At 37.9% G+C, this 17,867-nt stretch overlaps 1 pseudogene; it reads right to left on the reverse strand.

Annotated features, from left to right (window-relative positions):
- Positions 1-13,294: 13,294 nt before the first annotated feature.
- Positions 13,295-17,314, reverse strand: LOC127217095 (F-box only protein 33-like; annotated as a pseudogene).
- Positions 17,315-17,867: the final 553 nt, after the last annotated feature.

A 17,867-nucleotide genomic window follows, 5' to 3' on the forward strand; every position in this document is an offset into this window, starting at 1 on the left:
TAGTTTTTAGATTTTAATTATGTGTGTTTCATTTCATAGAAATGCATTGGGGCCATTATTTGAATAATTAGTTATATGTTTTCTAAAAGTTATTTAAAAGTGGTTTCAAGTATTACTCCTGAATAGCAGTTCCCACATGATTATATTTTAATTTTTTTAAAGAGGGAGATATACAATTTTTATTTGTTTGTTTCTTTCTTTATTTATTTTACATATCAACCCCAGTTCCCTCTCCCTCACTTGCTCTTTGCCTCTCTCCCATTCTCCCATCTCCTCAGACCACCCTCCACTCCCACCACCCCACTCCACATGTAGGGTGATGCATTCCAGGAAGGGTCACCAAAATCTGTCAAGTCATTTAGAGTAGGGAATAGGCTTCCCCTTCTGCCTCCAGATTAAAGGAATATGCTCCCAAAGTCCATTTTTGCACCAGGTATACATCCTGGTTCCTCTGACCAAGGTCCTTTAGATTGCCCAGGCCTTCCAACTGAGACCCATGTTCAGGCTGTCTGATTCAGTCCCATGATGGATTCCTAGCTATCAGTCTGGGGCCCATTAGCTCCTCCTTGTTCAGGTCAGCTGTCTCTGTGTGTTTCTGATGTCTGGTCTTGTCCTCCCCTCTCTGCATTAGATTCCAGTTCAACTTAGTGTTTAAATGTGGGTGTCTGCTTCTGTTTCCATCAGCTACTAGATGAGGGCTCCATGATGGATGATAAGTTAGTCGTTGATCTCCTTATCATGAAATGGCATTTATGGTAGCCTTTCCATTGTTGCCCAAATTGTTAGTTGAGGTCAGTCTTGTAGGTCACTGGATATTTCTCTAGAGTCAGTTTTCTCTTCAAACCTTTAATGGCTCCATCTTTTATGGTTCTCTCTCTCTCTCTCTCTCTCTCTCTCTCTCTCTCTCTCTCTCTCTCTCTCTCTCTCTCTCTCTCTCCCCCCCCCTCTCTTGTCTATTGCTCCTCTGACTCAATCTTCCAAGTCCCACGTGCTTTCCTGTCCTCCCCTTCTCTTTCTCCTAGCTCCCTCTACACTCACTGTTGTCCCCCCACTTCCAAAATGCTCAGAGACATTGTCCCTTTCCCCTTCTCTGACGGACCTTAAGTGAATCTCTTAGAATCCTCCTTGTATCCTAGTTTCTCTGGAGGTGTGTATTATAGGCTGGTGATCCTTTACTGTATGTCTAAATTCCATATATGAGTGAGTTCATATCATGTTCCTCTTTTTGTGACTGGGTTACCTCATTCAGGATGGTTTCTTCAAGTTCCATTCACTTGCCTGTGAATTTCAAGATTCCATTGGTTTTTTTTCCTGTAAAGTAGTATTCCATTGTGTAAATGTGCCACATCTTCTCTATCCATTCTTCAGTTGAGGAGCATCTAGATTGCTTCCAGGTTCTTGCTATTGCAAATAATGCTGCTATGAACATAGTTGAGCACATGTCTTTGTTTCATGGATGTAAATCATTTGGGTATATGCCTAAGAGTGGCATTGCCGGATCTGTGGTAAACTGATTCCCATTTTCCTGCGGAACCAACATAGTCATCTCCAAAATGGTTGTACAAGTGTGCACTCCCACCAGCAGTGGATGAGTGTTCCCCTTCCTCCACATCCTCTCCAACATAATTATTTTTGAAGTCCTTGAAATTTTTTTATATACTTACATTGTTAAATAAAAATAATTTTTGGTTTTACATCGTAATGTCCCCTTTGGTTACTCAAGTAATATACAAGTACCATTTCAGTTGTCATAGCTTTATATTCTTTTCCTTGACAACATCCACATTGCAGTTCACTATAAGTCACTTCTCTCCTTTGGCCTGGTTGTATTCCCCGTTAGCACCTTTCTTTGGTAGGTATCCCATTAATCTGTCATCTCTACCATCTGATTTCTGTGTATTACATGTGTGTTTGATTCCACAGAATGCCATAATAGGGCATCAGTGCCCCAGGAAGTGGAGTTACAGATAGTTGTGTGCTGCTGTGTAGTGGCTTGCTATTAAGCATAAGTCCTAAGGAAGAGCAGCCCATAACATTACCCTGTAAACACATTTCTCTAGCCCTTTCTTGTTGTGTCATGTTTCATGTATGTCATCTAATGAATGTGTTAAGGTTAGTTTTGTTGCCATTTGAAGGGTTTCCTTCAAGGGTTGTAATACAAACTTTACTCTTTTCAATAGCAAACTTCTCAACTTTTTTTTGATTTTTTTTTACTTCTCAACTTTTTAAACCATTTATTTATATCCAGTGTAGTAGTGAAAGATTTTAGCCAGGAAAATGTCAGTTGATTTGTGTAAGACAACCAGTAAAATTTTTTGGTTTCATGTTCTTTATTAGTTAGCTTATTTAATCATTTTTCATTTAGTTGAGTGAATCTCCCAGGACCTCTTCAATTATCACTCACTACCCTCTGAAGGTGGGAAAGGTGTGTATCTACTGTAGGTATGACAGAAAATCACATTAAGTATAAAATGAAACCATTTAAATTTTCATTGTTTATTTGTTATCTATAAGGGTACTTTTTAACAAAAATATATTTTAAGGGCTGTCACACATAGACAGAGGAAGCAGATGCTTCATCCTGAGTTCTTCGCTTAGGCTACCTCAGTACGGTTACCTAAGAGCCTGTTGGAAAGGTCACCAGCACACTGCAAACGAATGTTCTTTTGTCCTATTGAAATTTCCAAGGTTCTCATGGTGCTTTGGGGACCCTAATGAGGAATACTATTGTATTTGTGTCCAGTTGTTCTCTGTACTGGCCAGGGGGAGTGGAACATGTCAGGGTCACTTGGATCTGGAAACATTCGTGGGATAAAGTGAGAACTCATGAAGTTCTCCTGATTTGATTTTCCTGTCTAGATAGGCCAGCATCCTCCACGTTGGAATACAAGAAGAATGCCACCAAAACAGACCCTGGGGTAAGTATTGGAAACTGAATTCTACCCAAGAATCCACAACTAGTTTCTCTGTTTTATTAGAACAAGGTGAGAGCTCTTCTACTTTGTGATATTATGATATTAATATAATATACCTGTACTTAGAGTTAACATTCTCATTGTTGGCTTGTAACCTTCTGTGAAATAGTACAGATCACAAGACAAATTTTGATGGTCCATGTAATCCATGCATTTTGGCAGGCTACATCAGAAAGATGGTAAATTAAAAGCCAGTGTGGGCCTTATAAGCAGATCTTGTCTCAAAAATCCACATAGGCTTGCTAAATGGCTTACAGGTTAAGAGCCCTGGCTGCTCTCCTAAAGAACTTGGGTTTAATTGCCAGCACCTTCTTACCTCCTGTTTCAAGGGATCTGAAGGCTTATTGTATCCTTCCAGAAAACTGAATGTATATAGTATGAAGATATACATGTAGGAAAACACCCATTCCTGTTAATGAAAAAAAATATTAAGATAAAAAACAGAAAGAAGCCCAATATATCGCCCTAAAAGAAAGTACAACATTTACATGAAATTCAAAGCTTGTTTAGATGCTGTACACGATTTCAGATTTTCTCCCTTGAAATCTTATTTGAATCTTTTTTTTAGTTATATTTATTATTTTTTCTTGTTTTAGATACTGATCCCTGATCCTTCTCTCTCCCATGCCCCCTTGGGAACCTTCCCATCCTATTCCCGTAACCCTCCACTGGGAGGGTGATGCCTTCCAGGTGGGATCATCTAAATCTGTCAAATTATTTGAAGTAGGGACTAGGCCCTCCCTCCTGGCTCTAGGCTAAGTGAATATTTTTCCATGGAGAATGTGTACCCAAAGACCTTTTGTGCTCCAGGGATACATCCTGGTTCCACTGACAGAAGCCCCTTAGACTTACGGGGCCTTCTACCTGAGTCCCACATTCTAGAGGTCTAAGTCGGTCCAATGCTGATTACCCAGTTATCAGTTTTGGGTACATGTGTTTCCCCCTTGTTCAGGTAGGCTGCCTCAGTGAGTTTCTGTACCCTGACCTTCACTCCTTGTCTCAACATCCCTCCCTCTCTGCAACTGCATTCTAGGAGTTTGGCTCAGTGTTTATCTGTGGGTACTGCTTCTGTTTCCATCAGCTACTAGATGAGGGTTCTATGATGGCATATAAGTTAGTTATCAATCTCATTATCAAGGTAAGGCATTTATGGTAGCCTTTCCACTGTTGCTCACATTGTGAGTTGGGGTCATTCTTATAGATCTCTTGGCATTTCCCTAGTGCCAGATTTCTCTTAAAACCTGTTATGGTTCCCTCTATTATAATGTCTCCTTTCTTGCTCTCCCCTATTCTTTCCCTAACTCAATCTTCCTGTTCCATCATGCCTACCTCTCTCATCATTTTCTCCCTAACTCCCACCATCCACAATTCTCCCAATTTTCTAGGGAGATCTTGCCCATTTCTCCTTCTCCACGGCAACATGTATGTCTCTCTGAGGGTCTGCCTTGTCTCCTAGCTTCTCTGGCATTGTGGATTGTCGGCTGGCCATCCTTTGCTCTGTCCAAAAGCCATATATGAGTGAGTACATACCATGTTTGTCATTTTGTGACCGGGTTACCTCATTCAGGATGGTTCCATCTGGTTCCTTCCATTTGCCAGCAAATTTCCAGATTACATTGTTTATTCCCTCTGAATAGTATTTCATTCTTTAAATGTACCACATTTTCTCCATCCATTCTTCAGTTGAGCAAATAATGCTTCAATGAACATAGTTGAACAGATGTCCTTGTTGTATGAGTGTGCATATTTTGGGTATATGCCTAAGAGTGGAATTACTGAAACTTGAGGTACACTGATTCCCATTTTTCTGAGGAACCACCATACTGATTTCCAAAATGTCTGTACGAGTTTGCACTCCCACCAGCAGTGGAAGAATTTACTACAGTCTCCATATCCTCTCCAGCATAAACTGTCATTTGTGTTTTTGTATTTAGCTATTCTGACAGGAGTAAGATGATATCTCAGAGTTTTTTGATTTGCATTTCCCTGGTGTCTGAGGATTTTGAACACATTCTTAGGTGTCTCTATTTAGTTCTGTACCATACTTTTTAATTAGAATATTTGGTGTTTTGGTACCTAGCTTCTTGAGTTCTTTGTCATTGTGGAAATCAGCCCTCTGTCAGATGTGGGGTTGTTGAAGATCTTTTCCCATTGTGTGGGCTGCCATTTTGTCTTGTTGACTGTGTTCTTTGTCTTAAAGAAGCTTTTCAATTTCAAGAGATTTCATTTATTAATTGTTGATCTCAGAGTCTGTGGTACTGGAGTTATGTTCAGGAAGCAGGCTCCTGTACCAATTTTTTCATGGATACCTCCCCCTTTCTCTTCTGGGAGGTTCAATGTGGCTGGATTTATGGTGAGGTCTTTCTTTGATATATTTAGACTTAAGTATTATGCGTGGTGATCTGGAGTCTTCTACAGGTCAGCCTCCAGTTATGCCAGCACAATTTGTTGAAAATGCTTTTTATATTCCATTGTATAACTTTAGCTGCTTTGTCAAAAATCAGGTATTGGTAGATGTATGAGTTAATATCAGTGTTTTAAATTTGATTCCATTGGTCTTCCTATCCATTTTTGTGACAGTTCCAAACTGTTTTCAGGACTATAGCTCTACAGTAGAGCTTGAAGAAAGGGAAAGTGATGCCTCCAGAAAGAAGTTCCTTTATTATACAACGTTGTCTAGCCTACCCTGGGTCTACTGTTTTTCCATAGGAAGAACTATTGTTCTTTCAAGGTTGTGAAGAATTGTGCTGGGGTTTATGATAGGGATTGCATTGAATCTGTTGATTACTTTTGGAAAGACTACTATTTTTACTATGTTGATCCTACCTATCCAAAAGCATGAGAGATATTCCCATTTTCTGGTATCTTCTTTAATTTTTTTTCTTTAAAGATTCAAAATTCTTATTAAATAAGTTATTCACTTGTTTGGTTAACATTACCTCAAGCTATTTTATGTTTTCTTGGATAATGCAAAAAAAAAGAGATGTTTCTGTGATTCCTTTCTCAGCCCCTTTATCATATGTATATAGTAGGGTTAGTGATTAATTTTTTTATATGTTTAGTTAATTTTGTATCCTGCCACTTTGGTAAAGGTGTCTATCAGTGGTAGGTATTCCCTGATGTAACCTGTCATATCATCTGCAAATAGTGAAAGTTTGATTTCTTACTTTTAATTTGTATTCCGAGGATCTTCTTTTGTTGTCTAAATGCCTTAGCTAGAACTTCAACTACAATATGGAAGAGGTGTGGAGAGAGTGAAGTCAGTAAAACTACTTAGAATAACAAATAAGCAGCTCCTGCACCTTTGTGGGATACTGAGCCTATCCCCAGCCTTACTAGAATGTAATGGACTGCTTTCTTCTATGCCTTACACACCCAGGAAAGGAGCTGTTAATGAAATGTCTTTACTTACTGCTGATTGTTTCTCTGTTACAGAAGGCAAGTGTGCCCAACTATGTCCCTGCTGAATGCCAACCAGCTGGCCATGGCTTTATTCCTCCACTTGTTCCCAAGGTTAGAGGCCCTGGAGGCCCTGCCTTACCAGGTGATCCTAGAGGACAGATCCCACCAACTCCTCCACCAGGAAACACCTGTGCAGATCCTCAACAGTATGTCCCAATAAGGGATATTGAAGGCCTGCAGTTTCCTCCAATGCCATGTAGGCTTTCTTTAAAGGTCTGTGTTTGTGTCAGTGCTTATCTGTGCTTTCCATCAAGTTAGGTTCCTTTTACAGGGAGAAACACTAGCCAGAACCAACTTGAGAGGGACAGGGTTTATATGGCTCACAGGTTACTGTCCAGCATCAAAGGAAGTAAAAGCTTCACCTTGATCAATATTAGGCAAATTTGAATTTGAATTTTAACTGTAATATGATAGGTTAAAAGATCATTGAATGTATAAGCAGGTTTTTGTTTTGCTTTGTTTTTCTCCCCAAGGCTGGGTTTCCCTATAGCTTTGGAGCCTTAACTGGAAAGCTAGTTTGTGCTTCCCAAATACTGGGATTAAAGGCCTGTGCCACCAATGTTCAGTTACAAGCATTTTTAATATTAAGTATATGTGTACTTCATGTAATATAAGAGTATATTTAAAATATTTAAAATAAAAAAAATATTTAAAATAATTACTTAGATGTTTGTCTTATGATTACTGGCTAAATTGTTTTAAAGTATTAAGTATGTCTCCTAAGTAGTGGTTCCCACATGATCCTAATCAAAATCTAAGATCATATTTAGTCATTTATTGAATTTTTTGAAATTCTTTCCAACCCTTACATTTTAAAATAAAAGTAATTTATTGATTTTACAGTATAATTTCCCCCTTTGGAATCACATGTTTCCATACAGAAAATCATATTTCCAATACTAGACAAGAACTAGCTTAGTTGTCCTAGTTGTCTGCTCTGTGCCCTCACCTTTAGTCTTAAGTTTCTATGAGCATGCCATGAGGGTTTTTTTTTTGGTGGTGGAGGGATTTAAGGTTGTCCTTGGCATGACAGGAAATGCTTCAAATAGGATATCAGGTTGAGATCAATGACCTGAATGTTAAGTTTCAAAGTTTGAATGTATTGAAAAGCTTATTTCCAGTAAGTCTGCACTGTATTGAGATCTTGCATTGCTGCCAGTGACAAACACCCTTGAAATTTTTTGTGATGTTATTATTAGTCCTTTGTAGCTCAAATGTCCATTATGTAATGTCAAGATTTATTTGGCAGATCAAATATTGTGGTATGAATGTTTGGATACCAGAATAAGGGCTGGAACTAGTGGTTTAACAAGGGTGCAGTACAGGGTTTCAACTCCCACTGTCTTTTTCCTGTCTCTTGGAACAGGGAGAAATGTGTGCAAATGAAGGGGATTTCCATCTTATCTTCCCCCAAGTTTCGAGTTCTTCCACCACTCTTACATCTCAAAGTAGAAATGAGTTCTCTCCTGACTTGAATCCTACTTCCAGTCAACCTGCACCAGAACCTCCAGCCTGCACTGGAACATCTGGAGACAGAGGAGACCTGACCGATTCCTCGGCATCCATTTTCTTTTTAGATGAAGTTTAGGTAACTGCTGTTCCTATGTGATGATATTGTTCCTCAAATCAAATGGTAACAGAATAGCATTTTGTAAATAAGGATGATTTAACTCTGAATCTTATTGGTAATTTTTTCCATTTTATTTAATTCTGTATAGTATTTTTCAGGTGGACTACCTATTCATAATTATGGTAGTTTTATAAATGTAATTTTATTATTGGTCTATCTTAAACTGGGAATGCTTTGTATCTTTACCTGGAATGTGTTCGCTATGGTTTTAGACAAATGAAGAGGTAATGTATATTTAATCAAATAAATTGCAATTGAATAAATAATCTTGTTTGGCATTGATTATACAAAACAACAAAACAACAACAAAAAAAACAAAACAAAATAAATAACCAAAAACCCAGCCAGGTTTCCATAAACATGATTCCATAATTTAGTCTTTTTTACTGTACCAATAATTCAGTGGTTCAAGGGGGAAATGTCTATGGCTGGAGAGATGGTGGCTCAGTAGTTAAGACTGGCTGCTACGTCAAACCAGAGTTCAGTATCCATATTGGGGTTTAAAGCACTCCAGATCTAAGGAATCCAGTGGCCACTTCTGCCTCCAAGTACACCAGACATGCATGTGTTCATCAGACATGGGAGTAGTGAACAACAATGCATCTATCTGCAGACATAAATTATATAAAAAGATGTAAAGCATTTGTAGTTTTTGTGATTTGGTTATCTTATAAAATATGTACCCTACTTTTTGCAGTTAGATATGAATGACCAAAAATGAAGAATAAGAGACTTTAAAAACTTACATATGGTTTAAAGAAGCCAGAATATTGCCTAATGATGAACTTCAGGTTTTTTTTTTTTAACTTATTTCACTGACGAGTTTTAACACTTCAAAAACAAGTGTGCTTGTGTATGCTGTGTGTGATGGGTGAAAGAGATGGGAGAGACAGAGAGAGAGAGACAGAGAGAGAGAGACAGAGAGAGAGAGCAAAAGTAGGTACAGGCATTCCTATTCTGTTGCTCAATGTATGGTGATTAATTGACAGCTGGAATATTATCTTTCTACAGTACATTCTGGTGACAGCTGAGGTTCTCAGCTCACACAGTAGGCATAGAGCCCTATTCCCTTCCTGTCAGTCTGACTGGCTTTTTATATATTTCCTCTTTTCTCAGTTTAACTATTTATACATTGATTAATTTTGTTTGCTTGCTTCTTAGAGATAGGGTCTGTGTGTGTAGTCCCTTGTACTTGCTGTGATGACCAGGCTGGCATTGACTTTGGAGATATTCCTGATTTTGCCCATAGAGTGCTGGAATTAAGGGTGTGAACCACCATGCCTGTCATTTTATTCTTAACATATAAGATATTGACTGTTTTCCATGGGCTGCATTGAGAGAGCTGCCATGATGTAACTACTTTGAGATACCTCTTTCTGAGGTAGGGAGTTCAAGTATCTTCAGACTGGTGTTCATGTTCTTGGTCTTGCATACTGATAGGAATAGAGAGTGAGACCTAACTAATGAATTTCCTATCGGTGTATTCAACCAGTGGTTTTCACCTGGTCAGTTATATTTTGCTTCAGTGTAAAGGAACAGCATAAGAACTCATTCTCTAGCACAGCAGTGTGATTATGACTGGAATGGTTCCCTAGTGGCAATGGGGACATTCAGTGACCAGGAGGTGTTTCTGCTCCAGACAGAAAGCAAAGCTTTGTACTGAATGCACTGTTTCCCTCTATTCTGTTAATTAGAATTTTACAACATGTACATCTTCTTCTTCATTCCCATTTTATTTCTTGATTCAGCAAATTGAAAAGAACTAATGACTGGTATTTATCTACAATCAAGTTTTATATTGAAACTTTTGTAAACTTGACATCCTTAAATCTCTGTTTAAACCCACTTTCTTCTTTCTCTCCCTGGAGCAGTATTTTACTTTGTATTAGCAATTTTGATTCCCAAAATACTATTAATTTCATTGGGCATAAAAACATGCAAAATTGTTCCATATCTGACCTAAAATTTGCAACTCAAGAAATCAAATTCATTATTTAATTGCTAATTCTGGCCTGTAGTAATCACATACTAAATGTCGTTCTCCTGCTCTGTGAATCCTAGGGACCCAGATTCTTGCTGTCATAGTTTGTTCATAGCCTGAAACAAGAGCCTGACATGATAAGACATTTAGTTTCCCTTATACTTAGACTAATTGAAGTGATAATGGGACAGGTGAAAGCTCATGAAATTGAATTGGGCATTACTTTTGAGCAATGTGAGTGTGTAATTATAGGATATAAGAATAACCATCTCTGCTTCATCTTCTTTCATAAACAAAACATAAAATCAGTATACAATACTTAGTAAAGTAGACAATGGTTGAATCAATGGAAAACATCTGTTAGGAAGTGATGTTTACAACCCTTCAGAGTATGTTGCCATGAGGCTTTTGTCCTTCCACTGTCTTTTTAAATATAGATTCATGCATTGATATCATATGAAATACTTATATAGATTCATGTATATATTTTTAAAATAAAATTTTTTATTTCACATAGAAACACCAGTTTTTGGACTGGGATAACTGCCTTAATCTAGAGGCAGGAGAGAAGCCCTAGTCCCTACTTCACATGACCTGTCAGACCTACATGGCCCCAACTGGATGGCATTCCCCTACATATGGAATTGGGGTGGGGGTATGGGAGCAGAGGATGGTTAGAGGGCATGTGAGAGGGCAGAGAGAGAAAAGGGAGGGAAGAGGGAGGGAGAAAGGGAGGAAGGGAGGAAGGGAGGGAAGGAGGGAGGGAGGGAGAGGGAACTGGGATTGATATGTAAAATAATAAATTAAATTAAAAAATGCTTTGACTCCAAAATTTAAGTTCAAGGACAAGTTACTGGGGGAAAAGGATTTCTATTTTTGTTTCCACAGAAAATAAAAAGATGTGGATTCCTTCCAGACTAATGTGGGTTGATCAAGCCAGACCACCTGAAACAGAGTATGAGGTGATCCTACATTCAAAACTTACAGACTACAGCCAGGATTTCTGCATCTTCTTCGAATCACCCATGACAGCGCCCCTTACCAGTAGGAAGTAGTATGGAAAGAATGACGCCCAAATTCCCAAATATTGTGTATAAATGTTTGTTTTCATTTAAATGAACTTGGTTATATAAAATAGATAACAACTCTGCTACTTCTTCAGAACCATCCCTGCTGGCTTGCTGCCATTCTTTTCACATGTTGACAATTATCTAAGCCACCAAGACTGTAAGCAAGCCCCCAGTTAAATGTTTCCACTTACAGGAGCTACCTTGGTCATGGTGTCATTTCACACAGCAATAGAACAGTTACTAAGATATAGGACTGTGAGGTTTCAAAAGCCCTGTGCCATATTCAGTTCTTCCTCCCTCCTACTTGTGGATGAAGAAAAGAGTTCTCAGATTTTCCTGCTGGTGTCCTGCTTTTCTTCCACCATCTGAAACTGTGAGCCCAATTAACCACATTCTTTTATAAGATGCCTTAGTCATGGTGCTTTTCACTGCAACAGAGAAGTAACTGAGACAGTGACCTTCAATTTACAATCTTCCTGTTGTCTCTAAGAACTAGGATGATAGGAGTGTGTGAACATGCTTGACTTAGTCTGTTTGTAAGCTTGGATTTTCTCAAAGTGAAAAAAAAAAAAACTTAAGCTTTCTAAACTCTGCAGCCAAAGAGTTTTATTTAAACATCGACAGTTTGTGTTTCATATATAATAAAATACATTACAATGGTCACTTTTTAATGCTTTCTTCAGTGATTAAAAGAATATATATTTAACATAAACCATACAACATCCATCTTTGGGTCAAACATTTTGCTGGTTTCCTTACAGTTTCTGTCAGGAGTTGCTTTATCTGATGACCTGCACAAGGGAAACTCTCACCACATCTGGAATTTACACACACTGTGCCAGTGGATTCACACTACAGATGTGCATATAAAATCAACATAGTATGTGCTCACTGGACAAAGTGCACACCTGTCAACAGTTCATTTAATATAAGATGGTAAAACCATTTTAAGATATATAAAGTTGTTCCATAAATAAATTGTGTTTCCAAACTTCCAATGGAGCAGCCAGGTCTCAGCACTGCTAGCCACCCATGTTGGCTACTTACTTGATTATTGGAGGCTGTCCTTAACATTATTGTATGTACCATAGCAACTCACACCTGTCATGGAACAAGCTTTTGTGTTTCCTTTCTTTCCCTTCCATTCTCTCTTCACTCAAATGCGTTTTTTCCTTGTCTTTTTTTTTTTTTCCCATCCCTCATCTGAGGATGCTGACACACAGCACAGCTGTCTACCACAAGTCAAAATTCGACATTAAATAGTACACTCTAGCAGCATCCAGCTGGCCAAAGCGGCCAGATCCAGCCAGCATGTGGGCACTTTTTCATGCAGATCTATTCTTTGCCAGCTGACATGCATGCTGACAGAGAGAATCCTGTGACTTGTTAAGAATGTTATGACTAATATTGTTTTGCAAGCCTGTTTGCCTACAGTTCTGTGCTTTCACTTAGCCTTGAAGTATTCCCTGGAATACAGTTCATTTCTGCCTCCACTGTTTTGATATCTGGGCTGAAGAAGCTAACTTGAATGTAAGAGGTGAAAAAACTTAAGTCGGATATAGCCTAAAATATCCAGCAATTTGAGGGTTCAGTTTATATAAATGCATTTAAAAAGGATGAAACAATATCTAACTTATACTATATGAAATTCAGAATGGTAATTGGCAGTATCAATTATTATATAGTTAATAAAAGTTAAACTCAGGTTTCTGTTAAAGATATCTCATTTGGGACACTACCTTCCCTTCTATTTTAAACCAAAATCAATGAGATGCTACCAGAATACATAGATGCAGTGCATTGCATTCAATCCACCTGGCTATGCTATGAGTGTGTGTGTGTGTGTGTGTGTGTGTGTGTGTGTGTGTGTGTGTGTGTGTATTTGGCTTCTGAGCTCGGCATTTTGAAAAAGAAAGAATAAAAATGTCCAAAAAGCAGAGTACCTCAATGAAAAAGTTAGGCAGCAACCTCAGATAATTATTGTCTATTTGCCCTTAAGGTTTGGTAACAATCTAATCCAAGAAAGCCCTGTACAATGTAACATTCTACTTGTAAAACCAATACCTAACTATTTTCTTTGATCAAGAAATAGAATATACATATATAATCCTATAAAGCTGATTTAACACAGCACAAATTGTTTAGTTTACAATACTTAAAAAAAAATACTAAGACCCTACTTGCATATCTGGACACAGAAATTATACATTTTACAAAACATAATGTCTTCATTGAAGTTTAGTATCTCTCTGTAAAAATGACAATTTGGTTTAGTGAAGACACTGAGTGATTCAGGGTCCAGGACTGCTTGCCAAGGTTGACCAAGGCCCAGCGATACTTGCTCTGCTCAATAAGGTTATGCACGGGAATCCACATCATCCTCGGTTAGTTCACCTTGGTAAATATTAATGCTTTCTTCAGTGACTGCAAGCATTTGAGATGAGAGCCACAAAGACAAGCAATAGCAATGAGGATGAGTGCCCACATGGTATCATCTTAAATATAAGAAGAAGGCATCTGTCTTTCTCTTCTGTTTTATTCTGTGTTTACTCTGTTCCTCGGTAAGTGCTTCATAAGAAGCTACACATTTGTATTTCACCATGTCAGTCCTTTCCCTTTAAAACAAATTGAGAATAAAAAGTCATGACTACCTAGGTGTTTCATGCTCTCTTAAGAATGTCACAGAGTTGCGAGCTGTCAAGTGGTATTTCACTCAGCAAAAAAAAAAAAAAAAAAAAAAAAAAAAAAGACATTTGATTTATCATAAGGAACACATTTTATTTCCCACCTAAGTCCCATATATATATATATATATGTATGTATGTATGTATGTATGTATGTATGTATCTGGGCTGTGATAGCACATGCCTTTAGAACCAGTGCTTAGGAGTCAGAGGCAGGCAGATATCTGAGTTTGAGTTCATCCTGATCTACAGAGTGAGTTCTAGAATAGCCAGGGTACACACAGAAACCCTGTCTTGAGGACCAAAACAAACAAACAAAAAACCCGATATACAAAACAGGAATTTTTCTTCATTGCAAAAATATTTCCTATGGCTTCTCATAGTCTACAGTCATGACATCTGGAACTTTGAGAGCAATGGTTTATTATCAGAAGTCATAGGAAACATAAGACTATGTGTCAGCCTCAGAACAGAGGTCACCTCTGGGAAAGGATAAGTGAGGAAGATGATGAAGCTTTATTTCTATCTAAGACCCTGAAAGAAGAAAAAGCTTTAAAAAGGATTGTTTGGCAATCCCTGTTTTTATTTTACACAATGTGCATGCATGCAAGTGTATGCCAACTTGTAGAGGTCTAAAGGTGACACTGGATGCCTTTCCTGTTTGCTCTCTGATTTGTTAGTTGAGAGAGGATCTTGATATTGAACCAGAACTTGAATAGCTAGCCAGCATGACCCAGGGAGAGATTCTATTCTCTGTTCCTGAGTAGAGGACTTGAGGTGGCCACCAAGCTGCCTGGCTGTTAGATGGGTTCCAGATATATGAACTCTAGTCCTGTACCTGCACATTAAGCACTTCATTCCGTGAGCCATCTTCCCCAACAACCACTTGCTAATTTTAATATGGATCTTTTTCTGTCTATTACCTATAATTCTATGGCCAATTATAAAGTAAAACCTAAAAGGACACAATTGCAGGCTAAGAAAAATAGTTTCAAAAACAATGAAAGAGTTACTATAGAGGTAAAACAGTCCTTGCTTGTTGTGTTACCTATTTATTGGTTCTTTTTGTTTTTTTGAGTTAGGATTTTTCTGTGTAGCATCGCTGGTGGTCCTAGAATTAGCTTTGTAGACCATGATGGCCTTGAACTCACAGAGATCTGTATTCCTCTTCCTTTGAAGTCCTGGGATTTAAGATGTGTGCCACTATACTCTGATTATTACTAATTTATGAACATGGTCTCACACTGTATCTCAGGCTGGACTAGAACACTTATGTAGACCAGACTGCCCTTTCAAACTCTTGGCAATCTTCCTACCTCAGCCTCTCAAGAGCTGAGATTATTTACTTGTGATGCCATGCCTAGGTAAGACATTTTCATATATTATTTATATTAAAATAAAATGTATTTGTATTAAAGTAAAATTTTCTCTTAGTATATTTGAATAGCAACTCTATTCAAAAGAAAATAGTACACATACTAAGATGAATGGCTAAGAAGTAAGCATATGTATAAGTAATAGATAATTTAAACAATATAGTAAATACATCAACACTAGAATCTAAAAGATGAGGTTGTAAGTATAAAAGTCACACTTTCCTTCTTTCTGTGTCCCTCCTCCTAATCATTTCAGGATCTTCTGATTGGAGTGAATATACCCAATGTAGGTAGTTACATATCTATTTCCTTAGCTCCATTAGTATTATTTCCTCATGACAGGTAAAATCATTAGAGGGACCCAGGGATAGAGCACTCAGGGTTGAGACAGGACTTTCAAACTTGCGATATATTTACCAGAATGAAACACTTTAAGGTATGATGCCAGTATCAAGTTATAGTGAATAAAAGCACACACCATGAGCTTTGTGTACCTCCATGCTGATAAAACCAATTGATCTTTATTGCACCTGTCACTAAGATCCGGAAAACCAGACGTGTCACTTACATCAATTACCAATAAAAAAAATGGGTGAGAAATTTGCTGTACTGCCTGGATATAAGATCAACAATAGCCCCTGAGACACAAGTGACATAGCTGTCAAAGTGAACACTCTCAAGTGGTATACTGGGTTTCAGAATCTTTAGCATGTCTTCTCCTTGCACATCAAAAGCCATTAGATAGACATGAAGGCTGGAGATCTTTCCTGCTAGGGCTTTATAGTTCTCATCATTTGGCATGTTGTGTAATCATTTGTGCATCACTGAAACATTGCGGACCAGGAGATCGCTGTGAAGGCACATGGTTGCTATCAGTTAAGACTCTTGCCATCTCAGCTGTAAAATCACAGAAATCCAGGGCAAGTGAACTCAGATTTACACACCACTCTAGTTCAACTGCAGTAATAAGTGTGCTGTTGCCAGAAATACCATTGCCCAGTAAAATCAGGTGCTCCATAGTGTTGGCAATTGAGTTAGAGACAACAGGGATGTTGGGGGGTCACTATTTCCAGCAGAAACACACAAGACAGCTATTTTAGTCTCCTACTCCTACTCAGTATTTTTCAAACAGCTGCTAAATTATACAAGGAAACAGAACACAATGTTATCATTAGCACTTGACACTAATCTTTTAGAAATGGGCAACACAAAGCATTCAATGTTGAGATATATTGTTTCCCATTACTTTATTTCTATCCAATCTACAAATGCAATTAGTCTCACATTACAATGTAATCAGTAAGATACATTAAACATGCAGAAAAGATAATAAAAGCAAGTGAAAAAAATAACACCTTTAAATAGCAGGAATGGGATTTGTGTAAGAGAGCTTTCTCTGCAGAAGAATCCAGGTTCATTTTTCAGCACCCACCCACCAGCACACTACCTTCACTCACTACATTTACAGGAGAACCAAAACCCTCTTCTGACTTGTAGCAAAGAGACATATATGCGGTACATATATACCCATGCAGGCAAACACTTAAAATGCATAAAATAAAATATTAACAATTCACATAGCAATACTTACCCAGCAAGCTATATGATTTATGCCATCAATTGTCACATAATCACAACTAAAATGCAGTTAAGATATTTCTAGGACATATATTCTAGCCCAACACTGTGTGTGTGTGTGTGAGAGAGAGAGAGAGAGAGAGAGAGAGAGGCAGGCTCTCTCAATCAAACCAGAGGCTGCTGACAGGGCTAGCCTCTGTGGGCCTGCTTGCTCTGGGATACCTGACCTTGGGCCTGCCAAAGTTATAATTGTAGGTAGTCCATCATGCTTCTACAGCATTTACACAAGATCAGGAAATGTGGATTCAGATCTTCTTGCCTGTACGTTACCTCCATAATTTTTAAAGATCACTGTTCTTGATTGTGTCTTATTACTTTTCAGTCAAGAGCTAGACTTGTTATTAACACATGCCCTTGTAAAGCTTACTGTGTGACTTAACTGATTAATCTTCTTGAAGTCAAGTTCTTCCCTCTTGAGGTATGTGCTGGATAGACTTCTTTGCTTCTATCTCCAAACAGACTAAACCTCTGGAGTTTCCTATAGGAGAAAATGGTCAAAATGATTTTCTAAATGTTTAATATAAGCAAATATTAAAATATGTCTAAAAGATATTCTAGAGTAGCTTCTACCATCAAATTCATAGGCAAATCACATTCAGACTGTTGTGCATATTCAGAGTGATGGCAAGTACAGAGAAATAGCAAACATGGTAAAGGGCATGGACTAAGTACAAAGCTTGTATTAAAATTTAATGACTATGGACAACACTGGAACCAAAGCCAAATGCTGAGCTCACATCTGGAGTCCCAGAACAAGTCAGAGTAAAAGAACAGCACAGAGACATTTTTAAAACAGTAAACAAAACACTAAGGTGTGAAGAACCTTTTGTAGCCACAGACCTAAGTTTATCAGAAAATTGCATCCTGATATTTTATACAAGAGTAAATAAATATGTGACTCTTAAAACCATGCTATTTAATGAAAAATGGCTTTTCCATTTTATACCTGTGCTTGTTAAAGATATAAACATACCAGCCTTGACAAAAAATGAGAAACCTTATTTCACAACTGATTAGATTTGTTTCAAATACATGCATTATAAGTATATAG

This window comes from Phodopus roborovskii, unplaced genomic scaffold (assembly GCF_943737965.1).
Source record: "Phodopus roborovskii unplaced genomic scaffold, PHOROB, whole genome shotgun sequence".
In the NCBI taxonomy this organism is placed as follows: domain Eukaryota; kingdom Metazoa; phylum Chordata; class Mammalia; order Rodentia; family Cricetidae; genus Phodopus; species Phodopus roborovskii.